This window comes from Crocodylus siamensis, chromosome 13 (assembly GCF_052110815.1).
Source record: "Crocodylus siamensis isolate JL-2025a chromosome 13, ASM5211081v1, whole genome shotgun sequence".
NCBI lineage: Eukaryota > Metazoa > Chordata > Crocodylia > Crocodylidae > Crocodylus > Crocodylus siamensis.
In genome coordinates this window covers 164,587-187,104 of record NC_143407.1, presented here as the reverse complement: position 1 = coordinate 187,104, position 22,518 = coordinate 164,587, and the positions used below count along the sequence as shown (strand labels likewise).

At 52.8% G+C, this 22,518-nt stretch overlaps 1 protein-coding gene across 7 annotated transcripts in view; it reads right to left on the bottom strand.

Moving 5' to 3' along the window:
• Window positions 1-5,116: 5,116 nt before the first annotated feature.
• Window positions 5,117-22,518, bottom strand: part of NGF (nerve growth factor) — a 66,428-nt gene continuing 49,026 nt past the window's right edge. For 3 of the 7 annotated variants that reach the window (XM_090026069.1, XM_090026068.1, XM_090026074.1), the window contains one exon: window positions 5,117-21,480. The gene's annotated coding sequence lies outside the window, so the exon portion shown is untranslated. The remainder of the gene's footprint in view (window positions 21,481-22,518) is intronic. The other 4 variants (XM_090026070.1, XM_090026071.1, XM_090026072.1 and 1 more) reach the window with 4 other exon arrangements.

Sequence of the window (22,518 nt, the reverse complement as noted above, 5' to 3'; positions counted from 1 at the left end):
GCGCGCTCGCGCAGCGCACTTCGCTTGAGAACGCGCAAGCCCCAGGCGGCCGGCTCTGGCAGCGGGGGCCCGCCCCTGCGGGAGCACGCTGGGCAGCGCCGCCCGCCCGGGGGCCAAGACAGGCCGCTCCCGCGGCGCCTGCTGCAGCCGGCCGGGCCCGGCCCTCGGGCGGGCGCGGTCCCGGGGATGCCGCGGGGGGGCGGGGCCCGCGGCCCGGACCCATAAAACCCCGCGCGGCTGCGCGCGCCCCTCGCCAGCCGGGCCGGGCCCTCGCGGGGCGCCCGCCCGCCTCCCCCGGCCCCGGCTCCGGCCCCGGCCCCGCGTCCGGGCCGACGCTTGCGGGCTTCTCGCCCCCGGGCGGCGGCGTTTCCTGCCGCGGCCGGCCGGCCGGCGTGAACTTCCCCGGGCTCGTCCTGTGAGAGCTTCTCACGAGGAGCGGTTGGCGAGCCCGGGGGAGGCAGGGCTCTTTGTCCAGCTGCTGAAAATCAAAGGGTTTTCCCCAGTGAAGAAAGAGTCTTATGTAAACGCCTCGAAATTACTGAGCAAATTGCGTTTGTGACATGCGGAGCGGCTTCCTAGCTGACCTGCCAGGAAAAAAGCATTTCACCAAGCACTTGACAGGCCTTAAAAGGACCGTAGATATTGTAATGGCTCACAAGGAATGCACACGAGGTCAGAGTGCCCAAATCTCTCTGACGAAAAGGCCAACCAAACCACAAGGAAAACAAAAGGGAGAAGGAAAGAAGCAAGATAAAAAAGTAGCAAGAGGACAAGGGGGGGGAGTAGGATAAAGTCCTCGGATGTTTGGCTTGCTGAGGGTTTCCCATGAATTCATGGTAACCCTCAATAACAAAATAGCTGCCTGCTGTGGAGTCGTCCTGCTGCTCGACTCAGCTGCAGCCTCAGCGCTGGTTTAGCAGGGTTTCCACTGCTGCCAAGCATCTCCCAGGAGACGGCTATTTCACTGACTTCCTCTCAGCACTGCTGAAATGGCATGGAGTTAACACACTTGCCCTGCAAGTCTCTTGACAATCAGAGACCATAAGTAACTGCTCAAAGAAACACAATAGGGTTGAGCAGGATACTTCCCTCGGTGCTTGAATCTCTCCATAGACGAGCAAACGAACATCTGGTCTGTTTTCAAATGAGCGAGAGCTAGAGATAGGAAAGAATCATCTGTGCAAGACATTAAACAACTGGTCCTCGCCAGGCTAGTAAGTGGTATTTACCTGAAGGACATAAAACAGCTTTTCTTAGTCAGGACTGGGTTATGTAATGGAAAAAATTGTACATAAGGTGTCCTTCCCAGGCGTAGTTTGGAAATGTTCAGTTCACGAAGGAAGTAAGCAGGTACTGAATATACAGGTGCGTGGTGGAATTTGAGCATATTTGGTAGTACAGTTTTTTAGGGCTTGAGCCAGGGAAAGACCACCGTTGCTTCATAGAATAAATTCAGGTTCTTCACATGTTGGAAAGCAAGCCTGCTAACGTGGGGAACGGGTGGGCCTGGGCACATGACGTGGAACAGCTGAAAGGTGGCAGCTGTTCACGTACCAGCAATTGCCCCACGGTCAGTTGAAAGCCAGACCTGTGCAGCTCACTCCCTGGGTGAAACAGGGCTTAGCTGCCCCAGTGTAAAATTTACTCAGTGCAGCGTAGGACCGGACACGGGGACAACTGCTGTGCAGCGCGGGGGCGGTGCGTGCAGCACCCCGGCCTGATGGGCCCAGGCACGACTTCAAGGTGAATGCCCATCAGCGCAAGAGAAGCGAGGTAGCGAGGCGGGATCAAGGGGGAAGTGTACATGATGTTAGGCTACTTTCAAACAAGCCACTGAAAATCCTTCCTCGTGCGTTACAGCATTCTGTCTCTGGGTCACTTTCCCCGTGGCTTTCAGAGGTCTCTGGTTACTGAAGCCCACCTGCAACTCCTTTTCGTATCCAGCTCAGATGCTTCTCTGTGAAAGACAGAACTAGGAGTATTGGCTACGCTGTCAGATCTGACAGAAGTATCCTTTATTGAGACATTTTAAAGTTTTAACCCACTTATGAGAGACGTCAACATGAAAATGATAAAGGACAATAAACAATAAATCTTCCATGTAAATAGACATTTCCAGGGAAGAAAGGCCTCTTCCTGGCACACAAGCACAGGGGTCAGCTCAGGATACTGCTGTGTGGCAATCTTAGATTAAGGGCTTGTTTGGGGTTTTTTTTAATGAACTGCTTCCCAGGGACACGCGTATCTGGTTCATTTGGAGGGATGCTGGTGCAGCAGAGGGACAGCTGCTTTCTTTGACTCTTTTGCACGGGCTGGCTTAGAGAAGACCAATCTGCATGCTAGGACGTGCTGTTGTTCTTGTGCCTACACTTACTTGCCCACGCGCTCCTTGACTATGGCTTGTGTCACCTACCAGTGATGGAAAGTCTGTCCTTCTGGTGAACCGTGCGCCTAAGGACTGTTGCCGAGTGGTTTTTGTGCTGAGTTTGGCACTGAGCGTTCTCCTCGGCCCTGCCTCCCCCCCGCTCTGCTCTGCCCCACTGGCAGGGATTATCGAGTCAAACGCGAGATCTGGTGGCCGTCTATAAACTTACCAAGGGGGCCAGCAGGGAATGGGAGAGTCCCTGTTCCCCCGAGCACTACCCGGAGTAATTAGGAATAACGGCCACAGGTTGACGGAGAGTAGGTTCGGGCTGGACATCACAAAGTGCTACTTCACGGTCAGAGCGGCTAGGATCCGGAACCAACTTCCAAGGGAAGTGGTGCTGGCTCCTACCCTGGGGGTCTTCAAAAGGAGGTTGGATAATCACCTCGCTGGGGTCCTTTGACCCCAGCATCCTTTCCTGCCGTGGCAGGGGGTCGGACTTGATGATCTGCTCAGGTCCCTTCTTACCCTACCTACTGTGAAACTGTGATCGGTCTCTGATAACACGCATGGTTAACAAAGCAGAGAGAGCCTAAAATACAAAGTAGGAAATCCTGACAATTTTCCCTTCGGGGAGAGGGACAATTTTACATTACAAAATGCTGGACGCGCCCTTTAATGCATTACAGGATGGTGCTCAGACAGTGTGGTGATGAGGGGCCAGGGCAAGGACCCCAGACGAGAACATGACAGAGCCTGTGCTGTCTTCCCCCAACAATGTACAACTAGGTCAGAAACGTGCTTTGGGAAGCTTGATCCCGACTGGCTGGAGCCCTGCGCAGCAGTCTGGTTGTCTGCTTTGTCTGTGGATCCTTTGCAGCTCTTTCCGGTCATGAACGGCACGTGGGGGTAGCGGACGGAGCCTAACGTAGTGACGCAGCCTCACGTGCTGCTCTGCCCCACCGCACGGGAGACGCCCTGGCCCGTGTGCCCAGCCTCCCAGCCCCTGGGTCTGTGTGTGCTGCAGACCGGGGGCGATTCCCTCTTGCTGGTTGTGGCAATGCTGACAGAGTCCAAATGGCAATGCCTCCTCATCCTCTGTGCTTAGCAGATGGCAGCAGCGAGGTGGGGCCCGTAAGATGCGTGCAAGGAGCTGATGGGTCTCACAGCTTCACAGGGCTGCATAACGCCTGAGAGCGGAGAAGGGAAGAGGAGCCCTTTAGGACTTGCACTAACCCGTAGTGCTTGTGTTTGAGTCAAGGAGCTCTCTCGGTTTCTCGTCTCTTTAAAACCAATAACCTGTTTTTACTAGTCTGAGACAATTAACTTAATCCCCTGGATGTCATCGACAGGAACAATTATTTTAATTTCACAAGGGATTTTGCTCTTAAATATTGTCCTAATTGCTAGAGAACCTGCAGCAAGCAGTGGAGGGCAGCCTCCCCCCACGGGGAGGGTAAAAGGGATAACTGCTTCAGTGGGATCTCCTGCCCTGGAAAACAAGGTCTGGTTGTCGTTTGGATGGGATTCCCCCTTCTGCTGTAGGAGGAAGTCCCCTGCCCTTCGCAGCCCCTTGGTGAGCTGTCTGCAGCTTGCTCTGAACCAAAGTGGCAAGTCCCGGGGCCTGGGGCAATCTCCGCTTTGCTCGCTTCGTAGTCACTCTTCTCAGGGTGGCTGCTGGCAGAAAGGGACTCTCAAAAAACCAATGGGGCACAAAGTTCACCTAATGAATTTGTGATCTGTAGCTTTAAGGAAATTAATTATACCCAATGCAATCCTTTAGCTAATTGTACTTAAGCCCGTTTATATCACAGTCCCTTATGGGCCTCCTTTGGCACTATGTGTGTGGTCCGCTGCTCCCCACAGTCAAGATATCTGGGGCTCTTCTCAGTAGAAACAGCTGAAGTTGTAACCAGAGAAGCTGCAAAACATGGAGAAAAAGGGAAAGCGGGAGAGAAGCAAAGTAACCGCACAAACACCAGCGCGGGGATCAGGGCAGGGCCCAAGGGCTGCTTTTGAGAGGCAATTCCAGGAGGAAAGAGCAAAGCGCCCAGAGAAGGAGGCGGCCGTATCCCGGGGCCTGGGGACACGAGGCAGCAGGCGCGCCTGCGGCGGTGCGGGCCCCGCGGTGGAGGAGCAGCACAGGCGGCTCGTGGGGAGCCTGGCCGCAGCGGGCTCTCAGGCTAATCACGGTCCGCGGACAAGCGTGTGCTGGGTGGCACTTATCTATGGCATTTGTATATTCGAGGAAGCTAGTGAGAGAGTAACTGGGAACGTGGCGGAGGTAAAAGCTCCTTAACTGCACAGACCAATCTGAGCAACGTCCCTGAGGAGGCCGGGGAAAGACTGATTGACCTTCTGGTCAACCACTTGGCAATGAAAGCATCAGCCCGGTAGTAGTACTGGTTATCCACCTGGCTTTGTGACTGTGATACCTGTCCACGCTCTCGGTCCTGTCACAATAGCACTCGGTGCCACATCCCTATTCACCTGGGCCCCATTGCTTCCAGACTGGGACTCCGGTTTCCCAGTCTGCTCTGAGTGCTGGTCACATGCGGCTGACCCGGAGCCACTTCTGCCCCTGCTTCCTGACGAAAGTGCTGGCTTTGCAGCAGGTGTCTCCTGCCGGGCAGAGCTGGGTGCTCCGGAGCGTGGGCCGGGGCCCGACGGCGGTGGCAGTGCCGGCTGCCTTTGCGCAGCACAGCACTGGGTCCTTGCTTGTGGGCTGCCCGGGGGTTTTGACCCCTCTTGGAAGCTAGAATTGTAGTTTGCACTCTGTAATCTCGAAAATGCCAATTAACGGGTTATTGGGATTTACCATAGCACCGACCACGATCAGGGACCCCGTGTGTTGGGTGTTTTATGTACAAAGTGTAGCGACGACAGACAGAAAAGGGCTGGGAGAGTGGAAGGGTCGACATCCCTAGCCGACAGCCCAAGAAGACGACAAGACATGCCCAGGTCACACAAAAAGCCTGTGGCAGAGCCAGGAATAGCGCCAGGCCAGGGACTTGGCTCCCCAGAGGTGCAGATGCTTCGTTCAGCCCTAACTCGGAGCTGCTGTTGCGGGCCTGCCTGCCACGCGGGTGGGAGCAACGTGCTGGTTGCTGCCGCCCTTCCCCGCCTGGGCCTGCCCTCTCTCCCACCTGGCCGCGGGCCTGCATGGAGAGCGCAGGGGGAGGGCAGCGAGCTGGGGCGGGCAGGGAGCGCTTCCTACGGGAAATGTGGGCCTGTGTCTGACATTAGCCGGAGTGTTTCCAGAACGCCGAGGCCCCACGTCTGCTTTCCCTGGGAATGACCTTGCCCTAGGCCAGGTCGAACACTTTTTTTTTTGATCACTTAAGCTTTGGGCCAGAGGCATCCCCGGGGCGCTATTTTTTATTAGGCTTATTTATTGTATTTCACAAATCCTACCTCTAGACACCTTGTGTATGCACTCAATACCACACAGCCATGTCCTGGACCAGTGGAGGGCAATAAAGGCCGTAATCCAGCCACAGCTCTGCACGCAGCCCGCTCCCCGCTCCCAGCCCCGGGTGTCGGGAGACAGGGGCGACGCTCCTCCGCTACCGCAGGCCTGCGGCTGTGAACGCCCCCAGCCTGTTTCTGACTGGCGCAATCTCTTCGCCTTTGCTGGTGTTACTGGGGGGATGGAGGTGCACAATGTCCGTTTCTGGGGTTTTTCACTTTTTGGTTTGAGTCTGATCTAGTCAGATGTGCGTTTGCAGCTCAGCCGCCTGCGCCAGCAAGTCCCAACCTGCCCTTTTCATGTGATCAATAGGGCCGGGTTGGGAGGTCAGCAAGATGTGCTGAGGTTACTGCTGGCCCTATTACTAAAATATGTGGAGCAATTTATGCACTTGAGGCTTGGGTGGAAGTCATTGAGCAGACTGTTGTTACAAGCAGGCTGCAGAATTTGGGAGGTCAAGTTTCAGACATGGTTAACTTAGTGCAGAGGTGATACTGCCAGTGCAGGAATAGGGAGCGTGATTTATTATGTGTCATCCAAACAAATCACTGCTGAAATGAGGCAAGTTTCATTATGGCTGGCGCACAATGTGTATTAAAGTGTCATCGTTCTGCACTTGTGTCGCCTTGCAGTCAGCAGTCGTGGAAAAGCAGATGGGAGTTTGCTGGTGCAGGAAACAGAGTATCGGCACCAGTTCTGACAAGAAGAATTCTGACACCTTAAAGCTATTATAAACCTGTCAGATATTTAAAAGCAATCCAGAACAAAAAAGCTAAACGTACGTGTATATGTACACACATATACAAGCATGCATGTGCCTTTTTCTATGCATCTGAGACCCTGGAGCTTTCTGCTGCTGGAAACAAAATCGATGAAGAAACATGGAGAGTTTGAAGGGATCGGGTTTGTCCGATAACTCCCGGGGGGACCTCTAGGAGAGGTAAAGCTGGGTGACCAGGGCAATGACCTGGACACAGTGGGTTCTGGGCTTCCCGTAAATAAATACAGATGCAGTGTTACCAACCCCCACGTGCTTAAAAAATAGTGAACCTCATGTATCCCAGTACCCAAGATCAAAAGATTGGCTTGAAAATCACAGCTTTCAAATATAATAATAAATAGTAGGCTCTTAGCAGCCTTTTAGTGTTGGGGGAATCACTTTTAAGCTTTTCTCTGCAACCTGCCTCCAGGGCCAGGAACCTTTTTTTTGTTAATTACCAAAGCGGAGACTCAGGATTGTCACGTAACCAATTGCCTCCAAGAATTTTAGGAAAAACACTATTATGAGAGTTGGCAATACGAAATATAGAAAAGGTTTTCCAAATAAAACAACGGGTGATTGGTGGTGGCAATGATATTAATAAATGGAGAGGCCCCTCCCTGAGAAGCAGACGCCTTTGTATATGACAGGAACAGAGGGACAGAAGGAGGAAATGGTCAGAGGGGTTTATATCACCATCTAAATTGGTTGCAACAAATTTGACAAAAGTTAAAATCTTCTGAACAATAAACTTCTTGGTAATCAGGTGTTTTGCTTGCAAGTACCTGACCTGTTAAAGACTCACTCTTAACATTTCTAGCTTAACCGTGTCTCCAGGAAATAGGTTTGGAACCTGATCAAACCTACTTTCAGCTCTGCCATCCTTCTCTCTGAATTATAAACATGAGATTATTACAGCATATTTCCTGCATGTGTCGTACATGTGTCTCAGATCATTACACTGTGAACACTGCAAGTAAACACTCCATCCCAAGCGCAATATGGAAGTGCAGCCCAGATGGGACGGCTGTCTGGCCTAGAGATAATGTACACACACAAGGCACGGGAGTCGGACAACTGTGAGATGAACAGGGAGTGACTCCACAGCGCTGCAGTCAGAGTACTGCTGTTTTCAGTGCAGACATCTCCTCTGTCAGCTACTCAGGAGCACGGGAAATGGGAAGCAGCAGCTCATTTCAGTCCGCCGTGCCCAGCTCTTGCCGTTCAATACTGCATCTCTCCTTCAAAAGTTTCCCAGTCCTTTCTAAACTATTTAGATGAGATGTTTCTACAGATGCTTCTGGAAGTTTATTGCGACACCTCTCTGCGTAAATTCTCCGGGCAATTGCCACTTCTTTAGCCTAAGCAGAGGCCCCTTATTTCCTTTTTCTTGCCCACCAAGGGAGCATCATATCCAGCTTACCCTTTTTCAAAATGTCTGTTATTGCTCCTGATTAAAGTCTCATCTGAATTGCTTTTCTGAGGGAAGTGACTGGTTTTCAGCACCCCCCAAATACCCAAATTCCTTGAGTCACGGTGCGGTAGCCGTGCTCGATGGTCACCACGCTGGTGTCTGAAGAAGTGAGCAGGACTGGTCTGGTCTTCTTAACCTCCTGCGCTCCTCTCTTCGGACCTTGTGTTCAGGCCGTCCCAGAACTAGGTCCCACCTGCTGCTCCCCTCGTGGACCCAGGGAGGGCCCGGGAGGCCCACACGGTTTGAGCTAAAACTCCTGCGTCTATTTTTCTTGAACTGCTCATGTTCGGGGCCCGTTCTCCCTTTAGTGACATCATTGCAACTCCTGAATTGAATCCAGATCCCCTAGCGCAGCCTGCTGTGTCTGTGATCACTGAATCCCCCGGAATCTGGTATAAGGGGTACGGTTTCCGGGCCAATAGACCCCGACCAGCAGCTGCTTCGCTGTGTGTGCCTGTGGCCATACAGCCTCCTTTCCAGGGACTCCCCCCTTGCAAGCATGGCAAGTCACCCCGTGATGGGAAGGTGAAGACTCCTTCCCAGAGGTGCAGGGAGCAGTGTCATCAGGGGGCTCTCGCTGGGTGCCTGGACAGCAGGCAGTCACCTGAGGGCATCCCCTCTGCCCCGTGTGGTAGGAACACCAGTAGGGCATAAAGCTGCTGAAGGGATTACATGGGAAACTCCACTTCTCTGCATCAAACTTCCAAAGTTGAACTTCAAGTTTTTAATCAAAAGTTGAAACCAGATGGAAGCGAAATGCCACAAGTAATAAGAAAAGTATGTTGAAAAAAGATCAAATGGAAGAAAAAGATGAAAATGTTTTCAATTGAGTTGAGAGTTCCTTCAAAAATAGATTTACATGAAAGCAGCCTCGTTTGCACTTCACCCCTGCTCGGCCTGTAGGTGCGCACAGGTGAAACAACAGCCCGGCTGGCTTGCTTGGCAGCCTACACTGTGACAGCACCGACGTCACGGTCACGCCGCTCGGGTTTCCCACATCACTGGGTTGGACCCAGTGCTTAGGAGGCTTTCTAGGATCTTTGTGCGTTCCCTGGGCAGTACCCATTAGACAAAACACGCGGGAACAAAATCTTCCTGCACTCGGCCGTTTGTGTCCTCCCGTATTCATTTCATTTACTTTCTGAGACCGCGAAGAGGTTCCTATGGCTTCACCTTCAAGAGCAGGAATACAAGGAATAGGAAACCCCTGCATCATATGATTTAAGATTCAAAAGTCCATAAAGGGAACAAGAAAAGAAATAATGAAATAATTATAATAATCAAGATGCGTGTCCTTATTCAGAGCATAGGATACTATTCTTTCCTTCTTTGGGGAATACATGAGCAGAAAAATGAGCCCAAAGACGGTAACATAAAAGCTGTAGTGAATAAATTCAAGAAAAATAAGTGAGCCAGTGCTGATGCCAAGGAGGACGTTGGCTGATTCTCTATTAGGAATTGTGCAGGGTAATTTTCTGAATTCTATTAATATAACATGCAAATACACATCAGACACTCCGGCTCTGCACTGTGAGAACATGCGAGTAAAAGGCACTGTCAATTATCTTCAGAGACCGAGACCAAATCTGCTTTGCTTAATACAAATGACAAAACATACAAGACTGGAACAGAAGAAGGGGAAATGGTAGGGTGGTGGGAACAGGAGTGAAAGGGACGTGTCAGCACCAGCAGAGGCAAATGCTGGAGAGGTGATTGATAAAATATTGCTCTCTAGTGTGGCACCTGTCAGGAAGGGGTCTGCATCTGCTCTGGCTTTGGGCTGCTGGACCCTATCTGTGTTTCTCCACGTTTGCATTACAGTGCCACTCCAGGCCACAAGCTCGCATTCACTGAGGTAAACTGAGGCAGCAAACCTGCATGGAGCCATGCTGACAACGGCTCCAGGGACCCCGACACTCTTCCTATTCCCTGCCTCGCCCAGGAGACACCACTCCTTGCGCAAGCCTCTCCCACCTGGGTGCACAATGAGTTCAACAACTGGAGGGGGAAAGCTGGCGGTAACACAGGAAGAAAGCACTCATTGCTGTGCAGTGAATTACCCTCCCCTGATTGCAAAGCAGGAAAAAGTGGCCACATAATGATCAGAGCTATGGTGGGGACACCAATGTCATCTTTTCAGCGAGAAGCTCACCAGCTACCTCAGGAAGGGGCACATGCTGTCAACCATTTCCCACCTGAGGCAGGACAGAAGTTGCTCCTCTCCTGGGGCTACGTTTTTGCTGAGCTTTGCAGGACACACCATGTACTGCCCCCCACCCCGCCCCCGCCCATACAACACGGGAGTCCTGGAACTGATTGATCATTTGCTCCTTTCAGGCACCTGTTCACAGTTTATGTGTCTTGTATTTAATGCAAATTATTTATGCTTGTCGGGAGAGACATCTTGCTCATTTGGAGCTGCCTTTATTTTACTGTGATGGAATTACAGGGTGGCTTTTTAGCATCCCTGTACATGAATGCTGCGTTCTCACTTAGCATGTGTCACTTGGTAATGGGCCCTGGGGCTGCGTCTAGCTTTATCCGGGAAGTCAATACACTCTCGCTTGTGCTCAGACGTGTGTTGTTCCTAAACCCTAATGTTTGTGGGGTTCCATCCGTTACGATCCCCTGAGGTGCATGGCCCCGAGCCACTTCTGACATGTTATTTGTAGAATGTAACCATTGCTGAAGAGCTGATGATAAGCTGGAGGTTTCATGGAGGATTTAAATTTCCCTTTTCTGCTTAGAGGATGCAGTTTTCTAAGGAGATTGATAGACACTTTACTCATTTTCTTCTGACATGCATGTTAGTGTTTAAGTTAAAGTGATTGTATTTACCCCAGAAATATGTCCCATAATTGATTCCCTCAAATAGAGCGTGCCATGAGACATGAGTGCACTAACTGTTTATACAACATGGGGCCCTCAGCTGTGCAGCCCCGGAAAAGTCTGGGAGAAAAGCCGACCTCGAGACTTCCTCTGAGTGGATGCTGACTTCTAGGGTGCGTGAAATACAAACTCTGGTAAATGATGAATGTATTTAATTAAAACATACTTTTGCCTAAAGAAATGTTTCTGCAAGACCATTCCCTTTTTGCGATGCCCTGGTGAAATGGCCAAATCCCTTTCAAGCTTCTGTTTGCTCGGCCACCTCACCTCCCCGCGGAGGCCCCGCCGGAGCTGAGCAGTTGCCGAACTCCCGCCAGAAGGTCTGTGCCTGTGGCTCGTACTCACAGGTCTAAGATGCTCTTGCTTCGTGGAGCTAGTCGTCTCCCCCTCAAACCTAGCCTCATTGCTTGCTGTGAGCGTCAGCCGTGGAGAGGCCGTTTTCCTGCTGGACGGTGCTGAGGACAAGCCTCGCTGGCAACGGTCCGTGAAGCAGCAGGAAGTGCCGCAAGAAGAGAAGAGACTTTCTCCCGTCACAAGTAGCTGGTCCGTGCAGCGCATTGCCGTAACTGCCACGAGTCATAAAGCGGCTCGATATGACGAGGGCTGATGCGGCCTCTCGGGCACCAGGATGATGCATGTGGGCCATGAGCCTCAGTCCCGCAAGGGATGTGACCCAGCCTCGAATGATCAGGGCTTGGGAAGGGACGTCCCCCCCGGGCCATTTGCAAAGCAGGCCGCTGCAGGCTTCCTGCGTCACCTTCAGGCAGATGGCGCAGTCGCTGCTGGGCACTGGATGCGGGCACGCAGGAGCCCCGCTCCCGTCGGCTAGCCTGGCAGCCCCTGCTTTCCTGTGGGGGCGGGGAAGGCCTCACACGTTCAGCCCAGTCCCCTGCCCTCGCGGAGGCTGCACGCAGGCCGAGCCACGCCTGCGTGTGGAAGGGCTTGCTCTCCTCTGACTGTCGTGCGCTGCCTCGGGGGGGTGTCCCCTGGCGCTGAGATGGGCCAGTTCCCCTCTTTCACAGTGGTTTCCTGGGTCCTGGCTCAGTTCATCCATCAGCCATTAGAAGTTAAAGTCCAACGATTGTTCCTCCATCCTCACTCCCAGGTGACACCACGGCGGTCCTGACGGCTCATTTATGCCGACCCAGGTTCTTCGCCAGGAAAGAAATCAACCCCTGCATCCCAGCCAGGAGGAGAGTAAGGAGTCCCGTATCGTTCACGAAGCCCAGGCCCAAGGGCGGAGGGAGGTTTTGCTGCTTGTCACCCTGGGCTCAGTTGGGCCTTTCTCATGTGTTGCCTCCTGCCCGCTGCCCCGCTGCTCGTTGCTGCCTCTGCGAGATGGACTCTGCCCCACGCAGCCGGGTCAGCACCCGCTTCTTGCGCTGGGCCGAGAGATGCGTTCTCAGCTTTCTGCTGCTCTTCCCTCCAAATTCACTGCAGATCAAGTCCCGACCGCTGTTTGTAATGCAAGCTAACACCATTTATCACCGAGAAGCATGGGACATTCTGATTATTTCATCCTACTGTAAAAATAAATACAAGGAATTTCAGAGCAACCTTTGACCCAGAAATGAAGTGATTTTAAACATCTAAGAATAAACACAAAATGGGACACATACGTTTTAAGCAGCAGTAAGTCTCCCCTACGTTTGTCTGTTTGTGCATTGCGCTCTGATCAGCTCCGAACAGCACTTTTATTGGACTTTTATTCTCATTCACAGAAAATATCTGAATAAAAAACACCTAACATCATGCTGTGCTAATGTAGCAGCTTTAAAGCATGGAGTTAATGTTGCAGCCTGGCTTCCAGTCTGAAGCTGGCCAGGGGCTCTCGGTCTGCAGAGGAGTTCAGTCCAGATAGCCTGGGTTAAGGGGAGGGTTAGGAAACAGGGAATCCCATCACTTGAAATCTGACTGGTAGCATCAAAGTACTTAGGATAAAGAGTTATCAGATAACTGAATGCTAAGTCAGAGCAAGAAAAAAAAGAATCACAGTCTCTTCTGTGATAAAGAAGAAGAAAGAGATCCTTAGAAATACAGCTACACGAGGACAAGAGGGTTTTTTAGTGTGAATGGACATCACTAACAAACGCCAGCACAGTCTCAGTTACAATGAGTAAGCCATGGGTGTTGTGAATATGTGCATCTGTGCATGTAGTGACTTCGTGTCATCTGGAAGTAGCTATTGTAGTCCTATGAACGAAAGAAATAGCCTGAAGCTGAAATGAAGAAAGGGCTTTTTGTGCCATGTCTTTTTGCCCACCAAGCTCCAAGCAAGACATCAGAGCGCTCCGCAGAGGGAGGATACTGTACAGCGCTGGCACGGGGGTGTCTCATCCGGCTGCTCCTGGCAGCCTCGCACCTCCGCATCGCCGACTCGAGTGGGGCGAGACGCCTGCACGGGGACTCTCGCCCATGCGGAAGGCGCTAGTGAGAGGGAGAGAAAAAAGGGCTGGGGCACCTCCCTGCTGGGTGGGGCCTGGCCTGAGATTTGTTTCACCTGGAGCTGAGCCTCATGGCTGGGCCAGCTGCAACCCTGCCCTTGGTGCCGCTCCTCCAGTGTGAGGTCCCTGCGCGCTTCCCCGCTCTCTGGGCGCAGCGTCTCTCTAACGCAGCCGCAGCCTGATGCATCTTTGGACACTCTCTTGCAAGCTTCCCTTCCAGGACAGACGTACACAGCACATCCCTCAGGAGCATTGCTTGCTGCTGTACTTTGTCTAAACATTTTCCCACCGTGATAATGGAGCAAGTCCAACCTGGGATCACCACCGTCATGAGAACATAACAAATCACTCTGGGAAACATCCAGCTGTGCTGCTATTGGCCGGCAGGCCGCGGCTGTGCGCGAGCCGGGCTGCCGGGTGCTGGGAGCAGGAAGGTCGGGTCCCTCCTGGCACGTACGTGAGGCATCCCCAGAGCACCCTCGTTTCCGTGGGCAGCGATGCAAACCACAGAACGGCTCCGCGCTGCCCGAGCAGCCCCCGATTGGGACCTCCTTGGAGAAGAGCCAGAAAATCAACTGGACTCAGCCCCTGCATAGACATCCGTGGCCCTTTCCTTTAAAAAGTAAAAGGGGGAGGAAAACAACGTAATTTTGGAAGCACAAAAACCCACGGCAGGGGGGCTTTCTGCCAAAGGCTCAGCACTTACGTGAAGAACACTTCTTGTCAGCGTGAAGGCCGCAGAGGCATCCAGTTAACGCTGTGACTCTACGGGTACTTCCTAAGCAATTGTCTCACAGCTCAATAAACGTGCGGAAATTACCGCCAGTGTCACTGCTGAGAGACAGGAAGCTCCTGCCTGGCACCCGGTACAGGCTGCATCCAACCCAGGACTCGAGCCCGTGTCGAGGCGCTGCACCTCTCGACCTGGGCGGGCGGTAGGCCTTCACACGAGTTGTGTGCCCGCCTGTCAGGTCTGACGGCCCTTGACAAGGATCACACCGAGCCACACAACATGGGCAAGTGAGCACAAGGTCTCCTCGCCTGAGCTACTTCAGGCTTCCTGGTATGTGTTTTACTCCACAGCTGATCACAACATGGCACTTGCTGCGCAGCACACTTGGCGTATGTCAGGTTTGCCCCCCCCGTTCACATGGCAGTAGTAAACTGCTTTGTAAAATATCGGCCAGGAATGTGACATCAGGGCAAGATGGAACAGCAGGCAGCACGCCCCGGCGTGAGCGAGCTCGGGATAGTGCTGCAGACCTGGCAGTGCCCAGTGCTTGTTGGCTCGCACCGAGGTGCTGATGTTAAAGCTTGTCAGAACTTGTGGGCTTGTCGGCTCCTTCTGCAGTGCGAGACCAGAGGGCAGAGCTGCTGCATACACACACGGTCTTGCTTCAGTGTCCGTGTATCTGGTTGCCATGAATGTCAGGACTGAACACCCCTACCACCAGGAACTGGGCACGGGTGGAGACTTCCAAAATCTGGCTGCTTTGATTTCCCTGATTTGCCGTTACGTGCTTTGGCCTTTGGAAGTTGTGGGGTTTTAATGTTATTGCAGATCATAATTGTATGGGCAAGTGCTGAAACAGCCTCGAAAGTGCAGTTTTACACCTGCACTAACTAAGGTCTGAGTCACATTTATAGGGTATAACAGGCTGGGAAACTGTAATGTTTCTTCTATTGGATCCCAAATCCAACCCAGGAAAATAATGCTTGTAGGGGAATCTCCCAGGGCACATCTACAGATTCGTCTTGTGACACATCAGAGAACTGCCTTGTCTATAGCGGTGACTCTCAACCAGGGTGCCACGGCACGCCGGGGTGCTGCCAGATCCTTTGAAGGGTGCGGCAAGGTGTGGCGAGAGAAGATAAGCAGATAAGTGCAGGCTCAGGCTTGTCCCTGCCTGGCCAGTCCCTCTCCCCCACTGCCCAGCCCTCTGCAAGGAGGCGGGCACTGGACCACATCAATCGTTTTTTTTAATTGGGCGCTGTGCCATTCACAAAGTTGTGGAGGAGTGCCTCGAGACCAGCGAGGGCTGCCTCGAACCCCCAAAGTGGGAGTCACTGGGCTGCAGCGCGTTGCAGGTCAGACGCTAGAGACTGTCTTCCGACGGCAATGTGTAAAGAGAACTGCCGAAGGCTGAGATCTGAGAAACGACCTACTGGGAAGCCATGTCATCCTGCTTCCAAGGACAAGCACTGACGCAACGCTCTTCAGCTACGGGCCCTTTGGGTAGCAGCTATCCTGGAAGAGAAAGGTGTATAATGCTGCATTGCAAGCAGTGAAAACGTGAAGGAGGCACCCTGTGGCCTGCGCTCCCCAGGGGGAGAGGCCTGCCCACTAATTATGCAAACTGGATTATAAATGCCAGCCTCTCCTGCACAGAAGGAGCGAGAATGGGGCAGTTCAGGAGCAGACTCCACAGCTCAGTGATGTTTCTTCCCTCATTGCGAGGCACAGAGGCAGACCTTGTCTTGGAACCTGGTGTCATTTGCTAAGTACATTAAGAGCTTCACTTTAATTAAGTGTTCAAACGACGCAGCACTACTCAGTGTTTGCCACTGCCTCTGCGTGCGATGAATGATGTATGGAGATCAGCAAACTAGTGTGAAGTTGTGCAGCAAACCCGTTGCCTGTTCCACACGGTCCTCACAAGCTAACTCAGTGAGCAGATGCCTTGCTTCGGCAGGGTCTCCTGTACCACTTCAGTGCGTGTCTGCGGACAGCTTGCCCATAGGCGAAGGCCGTAGTGAGACAGTGCTAGAGCAGCCATCCCCTTACTCCTGGTCGACTTCTCTCTCCCTCCTATGACTCCTGTGTCAATGTAAATGACAGCAAGGCATTTTTAAGGGAACCTCAAGCTAGAATTTGGCTTGGAGCCATACTGTGACGAAGCAATAGAGAAAAGGCCTTTAATTACCCATTTTAACAAATACCTTCTCAGGAGATACTTTGCTTGTGGCGGATGCATTTATATACGTCAAATGCTTTTTGGTAAAACTGTGGCTCCACCTGAAAAGCCAGAAGGATGCCCTCAGATTAGTAAAATGAGACTTGTGCAATGCTTTTCTTTCCCATGTTGTAAGGCACAAAGGAATTAATTACGATAAAACACGATCCACTAAAGTCCCAGAAAAATTCTCCAGAGATGGAGCTAAGAAACTGCAGTAAAGCAAAGCTCTTCCCGGCCAGCTCTTTGCTGGTCATAATAACTGAACTTCATCACAAATTTATTAAAATCATTCTCTGCTCTGCTGCGCTTAGTGATGGAAGAAGTACTGGTACGGTGACATGAAAGTTTGGTTCAAATGGGACTACCTGATTCACTGGTGGATGGGGAAAAGCAGCATGGTTTCAGTGGTTTAAGCAGAGGTCTTGGGGAGTTTTGTTGAACCTACCTTTCCTCACCTGGAAAATGAGGAAGGGAAATGCACATTTTTGCTAAACAATTTTGAGATCTTTGGATGAAAGGCACTATGAATAAGTACATATTCTTGTGGACTATTGATGAGTTATATAGAAAATGAATGTACCACTGCTGCAGGAGATCATGTATTTATGTGTGTATCAGCTATATAGGTGCTAAATATTTGGTAAAATGATCACATATATAGAATAATTCAAATACTAACTATGTGTGGGGAACGTTACAGGACACAGTTTGCAGTTCAACCTGTGGTCTTGCTGGAGACTTTTTCCATTGGAGACTTGCACTATTTGCTGGACGGGCTACTTAACACTTTGGTTGCCCAGTGCTCTATGCAACGTCCCTATTGTCATGTATGGAGCTATTTTTTTCCTTCCTTTGCAGCGCCCTAGGCTTCCAAAACACAAACAAAGAAATAAGGAAAAATCAGCAGAAAATGAATTATTTAGAAACCAAAACATGTCATTATTTGGCATTTCATCATCTCCCTTCTTCTGTCCTTTGCCTACTGGCTTGGATGCCGTGTGAATGGGCTCACCCCCAGTAGAGCAATCCCCTTCAATACAGCACGTGGCATTCTCCACCCCGTGCAGCTCAGGAGGCAGCGGGGCTGGGGCTGTCATTTTGCAGGTAGCGCCAGGATGCGGTGCGTGTGCTGAGAACAGTAGTGCTCTCAGTTGGGGAAGGCAGGGAGCAGATGGGAACACAAGAGCTGGAGCTGCAGTCAGCCATGTCTGCAGCAGTAAGGTGTACAGAGCTCTGCTCTTCAGCCTCAGAAACATCCCGAGGAGTTGGCTGCTCAAAATAAAATGTGTTCCATGTGTCTGGCCCGGCACACATGTTTCTTGTCAGTGGTGCTGCTCGTTCTGGGTTACAAAGAGTTTCTGTTTGGAATTCCTGGAGCTGGGGATGGGAACGCTGTCGAGCCCCCCGTGCGGGGATCGGGCCGATCGGCCACCCTGGCACCCCAAGCCACTGGGCGGGGCCTGGACGATTCAACTCCCGCAGGGCACCCTACATTTACATACTTTTTTAGAGGAACCGGAAGAGTTGACCGGCCTGGTGCCTTCAGCTGCTAGCGGGCGGTTACCTTGGTGACTGGATTTGGCCTGGCCGGGGCGGTTTCAGCCCCAAGCGTGCTCCTCCACCTGGACCCCTGCCAGCCAGCTTGGACCCCCGCATCCCGGACCACCCTCGTTCCGGGGGACTGCATCACCCCGCTCCCCTCGGCCTCTGGCACGCGGGCTGACGCGCAGTCTCCTGCCACTGCAAGCTTAGGTGCCCCCTGCACCCCCGAGACCCACCCTGGCCCTCCAGAAGCACACTCTCCATCCTCCCGGGATGCAGCAGCTTTGCTGGGGCTCCAAGAAACCCAATCACGCTCTGCTTTAACAAGTGAAAAATACGTTCTCACCCGGACAGAATTAGAGAGACGTCCGTGGCTCGGTAGGCAGTGAAGCAAGAAAACTAAAAGGAAGTGTGTTTGTTGGGGTTACTTTCCTTTGGAGGCTGGAGAGTGCAGAGCAGCTCCACACCCTTCCCCTGGGACAGAGAGACACGAACCGTAGGTTGCTCTCACCTTCAAAACTGAGCCACACGTTTCCAGCATTTCAAATGTTTGCTGCTTGTCTCTGTGAGCCAATGCTCAGGGCGACCAGTGATTTCAGCAGGATTAGCAGGGTCCAGATACGGCGCCCACCCCATGGGCTCACATGCCTTTGCACTTGAGCAGCTCAGGCTTTGTGGGAAATGGTGCTGAGGACTCGCCCACAGAGCGGGCTCACAATGTGGGCGAAAAGTACCTTTCTGAAAAGTACTTTCCTTGCTGAAGGAAGGTCCCCCACCCCCACGCCACACCCCAGGGTGGGTGGCTGTTGGACACAAAGGGAACAAGAGGGAGGCTCCTTTTCCACCCTGTCACTGCCGGCTCCAGTCCACGGAGGTGCTCCTCGCCAGCCCCGCGGCTTGTTCCCATTGTTCCCGGAAGCGGGCAGCGATGCCAGGGGCACGGTGATGCAGACATGCCCGCTGCAGGTGGCTCTTTCTTTGCTTCTACAGGACGATGTTGGCAAGTTTGGGGTGTGAAAGCAGCTGAATTTCTGAGCTGGGCTGTGTCTCGTTTGCCTTTTATGGAACCGATACCAAAGATGCCTTTGGTGGTGTGAGACAATACAACACTGGAGCTGAGTTGCTGGGAAAGAGGAGCTCCCTTGCAGAGCAGGAAATGCTGCTGGTGGCACCTGGCTCTTCTGGACTCCTGCTGTCAGTTAATTATTTCCTTGGTTCATAAAAGCAAGGTTGTTTGTTCCCCTGCAACTTTCAAAGACACAGAACAGCCTTGTAGGGTTTGTTGTGTTTGGCTCCTCTGCCTTGCGCTGGGGGTGACTGAGAGCAGACGGTCTCCCGTCGTTCGGAGGAGCAAACGTGCGCAGCCACCAAGTCAGTCAGCGTCCCATGTCCTCCCAGCAGGCTTTGCCCGTCACCTGCTATCGATCCCCATAGAACGTTTCTTTTACAAAAAGGGCTTCAGTTTCCTTCCTTCTCTTCTTCTCCTTCCTGGGTGTGAAGATGCAAGGTGTTAGTGGAGGTCACGCGGCTTCTTGCAAATGATTCGCTCTGGTCTGCTTGAACCCCTTCCCCGAGCCAGGCGTTGCAGTGGATGGACTGGAGAAGACATCGCGAGGCTGAGCCCTTCCCGTTGTGACCTTACTGCTTTCCCTCAGCGGAGCTAACGCTTCTCATAACCCAGGTCACAGCAGCATGAGACATCTTAGGGAGCTTGTTTAAAAGCTGGCCAATTTCTAGGCTATTCTGAGAGGGGAATGTGCTTTTCACACTTTCAGGAAGGTGTCGGGGCCTCTTTGTGGTTAAATCTGCAGCTAGTTAGAGTTTAAAACTGGAGGCACAGATTGGATGCTGTCTTGGTTGCGGGGTCTGGCTTTGCCTGAAAAAAACTGGGTAAGAAGTGCTGTTGGAAATGAGTGAGCATCATCTGTTGGCACACACAGCCTGCTCTTTCCTCATTCTCCCAGCCAACTGCTCTCTCCCATGCTCCCAGCCCCTGTCTTAACTGTGTCAGGCAGAGAGGCCCAGTCCGAGGGTTTGCTGTCCCACGGTTGTTTCCTGAGGCGCACCTGGCCCCACAGTGCCCAGACCTAGTGTCAGTGTCTGGTGGAGTTGTCATAGGCAGGTGACGCGTGGGCGCCAGCACTGTCCCCACTTCTTTTTTCTTTCTTTAAAGCAAGTGAGAAAAACCAACCCAAGGCAAAGCTGAAGTGGACAGATCGCTCCAACCGATCGCTTAAATGGATGGTTTCCACAACGCAGCCGCATAATAGCGCAGGATGTGCTAGGTCCACGCGGGGAGGCCAAGGTGACCTGGCACTCCTCTTGCGAGTCACAACGTTGATGTCCTTTTGTGCACCGTTACCAGCACACCATGCCTTTTGTGCACTTGCAACCCTGAGGGTCTAGGTTAGCATATGGCTAAACCCCCAAATTATGTAGCAATCCCAAAGGCCTTTTTATATATTGGTGAATGGATCTCCCCGGCAAGAGAGCCGGGATTCTGCACATTCTTTCCTTTGCTCGGCTGCTTCAGTCGTCCCTAGAGACTGAGACGTTCCAGTGCAAACAGCTTAAAACCCAATTAAATGAGAAGATGATTCAAGGAAGAAAAATACAGCGCATGTATGACCGCTGGCATGCTGCAGACGCGCAGGCCCTTCAGAGCACCCATGACACTAAGATAAGTGTAGTGGGAAGAGCAGATAATGGCTTTCTCTCCCATTGGTTCTGCAGTTGGATGAATCATCTGTTAATCTTTGTCGTGATGGGCAATACTGGTTTGTGAGCAGCTAGCTGGCAGGCCTGTCCCCACAGCACAGGCTGCAGGAAGAACTGAGCGCGCCAGCCACTGCAAGAAGTATTCGGGCGTGAAAGCCCAGTGGTGCAGCAAGGGCATCCCCGTGCGGGCTACACGAGCACCTGGCCGGGGGGCTCTCGTGCCACTGAACTAGAGGGGACCTCTGTGGTGTCCCTCCTGGCCCTGTCCTTCCATGACCCTATGAATTTGCACAAGAACGACAAGCTGGCCGCAGAGGGGACTGAGCGGCGTGTGCTCTCGTGCTGGCCGAGGGAAAGCACCTCGGACAAGGCAAGGCTTCACAGTGTTTCGCTGGCTTGGCACCAGCTGAAATGGGCGTGGAAGTGTGGCGCGAGGGGGCTGCCCGCACCCCGTTGGCCCCACACCTCTGGTGGGCTGGGGGCGGCTGCTCCGGTGGGCCCTGCACAGCAGCTCTCGGCGCCTCCCGGCTCAGCCCCTCGGACACAAACGTCTCTCAGCGGGTCTCCGTGCAGAGCTGCGTGGTGGTTGGGAACAGGTGCCCCGGAGCCTGAGCCTGTCCGCACGTGCACAAACCAGGTGTAGCGTGAGCCAGCGCCGGGCAGGATCCCCCCAGCCGGATCAGCCGGGTGCGAGAGACCCCGGAGCGGGCGGACCCTGGGGAAAGGCCGCTCCTGTGAACGGCACTTCTGCCGTGCTTCGATCGTGGGCCGCTCCCGACAGCCCGGCCTGAGGCAAATGGTGCTCGCCTCGAGCTGCCGCACGCATGCTTTGGGAACTTCACCAGGCTGTCAAAGGCAACGTCTGGGAAACAAAAAAGAGCCATGAGCCTTTGGCGCAGCAATGGCACCACTTAGTTCAGCGCTGCGTTTTGTTTTTTGGGGGGTTGTTTGGGTTTTTTTGCAGGGAGGCCAAATTTAACCCTCCGATCCAGGGTTCCCCAAACCTCACTAGGCCTGGCCCCAAAACCGCTCGTTGCTGCAGCTTTCAGCAAAGCGCGAGCTCAGAGCAGTCCCCCTCCACGGGGCCGGGCGGGTAGCAAGCTGGTGCTGTCCCTGCACCTAGACACACCGGGGACTCTGAGATCTCTCCCTTGCTCTTAGTTTTCCCAGAAAGCTGTGGGAAATCCTCAAAACCAATAAAAAAATACCAGATTCACTGAGGAAATGCTCAATGCCAACTTTTCAAAGGCTGGGAAGACTACAAGAAACATGTTCCCACTGGGGCAGAAAAGTGAGGGAGTTTGTCCTACAGTGAGACAGTAAAAACAATCCTTACAGAAGCTGTTAGCAGCATGTGAGATGGGAAGCAAAATATCTTCTCCCAGGACTTTGGGCCCAACCGCAGGGCTTGCTGTGAAACTATGCACGCAAGAAGGAGGTGAACCTCTCACGGGCAAGACTCTGTTCTTGTGAAACGAGCTGCTGCAAGGAAGTGCAGCTTCCAAAGAAAGGCTGTTTTCCGCTATGCTATAATGCCCTTCATGCGTGTCCCCTCCTCCGTGCTGTCAACATGGATCTTATCGCTGCTTACGGGAATGGAGGAAATTCCAGGGAAAGTCAGCAGCCAGGGCCAGAGGAAGCAGACTTCTGAAGTGTCAGCTCCAAGGCCCCAGAGCTCAGGTCACTTCTGCATCTAAAATCCTGTCTCGGGATCTCTTTTTGCACGAGGAAAGTGCTATTCTCTTCCAGACGGTCCCACCAATCCAGCCACCCCAACCCCTTCCTGTGAGGTGTGACACTGGGGCCCTATCACTAGCAGTGCCAGCAGGTTTCCTGAAAGTGTCTGGGTGAAATTCCAGGGGACATGGTGGTTTTTTGCCACCCTGCATTCAAGAGGATC